Source organism: Schistocerca americana, unplaced genomic scaffold (genome assembly GCF_021461395.2).
Source record: "Schistocerca americana isolate TAMUIC-IGC-003095 unplaced genomic scaffold, iqSchAmer2.1 HiC_scaffold_926, whole genome shotgun sequence".
Lineage (NCBI taxonomy): Eukaryota > Metazoa > Arthropoda > Insecta > Orthoptera > Acrididae > Schistocerca > Schistocerca americana.
In genome coordinates this window covers 10,001-12,500 of record NW_025726704.1, presented here as the reverse complement: position 1 = coordinate 12,500, position 2,500 = coordinate 10,001, and positions in this window count along the sequence as shown.

The window sequence follows — 2,500 nt, the reverse complement described above, 5'->3', positions numbered from 1 at the left end:
ACCTTAACCTAACCTGTATTGCGCCTTAACCTAACCTGTATTGCGCCTTAACCTAACCTGTATTGCGCCTTAACGTAACCTGTATTGCGCCTTAACGTAACCTGTATTGCGCCTTAACGTAACCTGTATTGCGCCTTAACGTAACCTGTATTGCGCCTTAACGTAACCTGTATTGCGCCTTAACGTAACCTGTATTGCGCCTTAACGTAACCTGTATTGCGCCTTAACGTAACCTGTATTGCGCCTTAACGTAACCTGTATTGCGCCTTAACGTAACCTGTATTGCGCCTTAACGTAACCTGTATTGCGCCTTAACGTAACCTGTATTGCGCCTTAACGTAACCTGTATTGCGCCTTAACGTAACCTGTATTGCGCCTTAACGTAACCTGTATTGCGCCTTAACGTAACCTGTATTGCGCCTTAACGTAACCTGTATTGCGCCTTAACGTAACCTGTATTGCGCCTTAACGTAACCTGTATTGCGCCTTAACGTAACCTGCATTGCGCCTTAACGTAACCTGCATTGCGCCTTAACGTAACCTGTATTGCGCCTTAACGTAACCTGTATTGCGCCTTAACGTAACCTGTATTGCGCCTTAACGTAACCTGTATTGCGCCTTAACGTAACCTGTATTGCGCCTTAACGTAACCTGTATTGCGCCTTAACGTAACCTGTATTGTGCCTTAACGTAACCTGTATTGCGCCTTAACGTAACCGATATTGCGCCTTAACGTAACCTATATTGCGCCGTAACGTAACCTATATTGCGCCGTAACGTAACCCACATTGCCCCTTAACGTAACCCACATTGCCCCTTAACGTAACCCACATTGCCCCTTAACGTAACCCAACACACGTTGGGCCTTAACCCAACACACGTTGGGCCTTAACCCAACACACGTTGGGCCTTAACCCAACACACGTTGGGCCTTAACCCAACACACGTTGGGCCTTAACCCAACACACGTTGGGCCTTAACCCAACACACGTTGGGCCTTAACCCAACACACGTTGGGCCTTAACCCAACACACGTTGGGCCTTAACCCAACACACGTTGGGCCTTAACCCAACACACGTTGGGCCTTAACCCAACACACGTTGGGCCTTAACCTGCTCTGTAATTGTCATACGACGCGTTAAATTAGTGTAGTGTTGCCTAACTGCAACCCCCGCAATATAGTTTGCTACTCGCACTGCCCGGTCCCCAGTGTATCGCTTCATGTTAAACACCTTGCAGCTATACACTGTAATGTGGATGGCAGCAGGACGTACATGCTCAATGCCCTTTGCAGTTGTTCATTGGCATTTGCAGTTGTTCATTGGCATTCGCATGTGCGAAGCACTTAGCCTACGCTGTGGTACGGCCTGTGTCAACTGTCCGCTGATGTTGTACGTCCAAATCACACACTGTACTGCACATTGGTCCTCATGTACTGAATGATACATCGTGGTACATGTGACCGTACAACGACTGCGCCAACAACGGCGAACCATGCGGTCCAAATGTTGTGCACTCAGCTACGTGTCGTCTCCCTATAAGAGCTGGATTGCAGTGTGGTATGCCCTGGATGGCGATCAGCATGAGCCGTCTGTTGATGTAGTGGCGCGTGTTGTCAGACGTAGTCGTCTCTTCTCACACACCGTGATAGCATGGTGCACTGCGTTCCACATCTGCGACATGCGACAGAGGCCGGTTGACAGTCGTTCGCGCAATGGACATCGCATACGTACGGGGGCCACCTTCCACGTGTTCGCGAAGCGTGCACATGTTGTTGCGTGTATGTGGGCAGACATAGTGTGTCGTGACACCTGACACAGGCATGCAACAATCGTTGAATTTGCAAATGGCGATGGACGCCTACGTTTGCTGGTGACGTTATGCAAATGAACAACTGGTAAACCGTTGTGGTGCGGTTGTTCTCGCTAGAGGTGAATCAGTGATGGCGACGATCGGTTGAGCTACCAACCGGTTGTTCCAGCGATACCCACCATGCCCACGAACGTGAATGGCATCTGGGTGTGAAGCGATACGCGGCGGTGGCTGGGTGGGACCGTCCCCGGCCGGTGAGGGGGGGCCTCCCGGCGTGCTGGCCGCGCGGTGCGTGGGCGCACGCGCTACAGCCGGCTGGTGGGGGCGGCCAGTGGCAGGCGCGCCGGCCGACGGAGGCGGCAGGCGGCGCAGCTGCGCGCCGGCGCACCCTGCACGCGGCGCCGTGCGGCCAAAGTAGGTCCTCGCGGGCCCGGTGCGAAGCGCGGTGGACATCTGCAGTGTGCTGGTCCGATTGAGGACTGTGTGCGCTGAGGATGCGCCGCCGCCCGGCGCTCGGCGCCGCGACGCCGTCTGCTGCTCGGTCGCCTCTGCGGTTCTCGCAGGTGGTTTGTATCGCAGCTGTGCGGACGTGTTGGCGCGTGCGCTGTGCTGGGAGAGTTCGCTTCGGCACCCAAGTGGGGCTTTTGTCCTTCTGTGGCGCTGGCGTTGGAGCTGCCGGTCACCGTA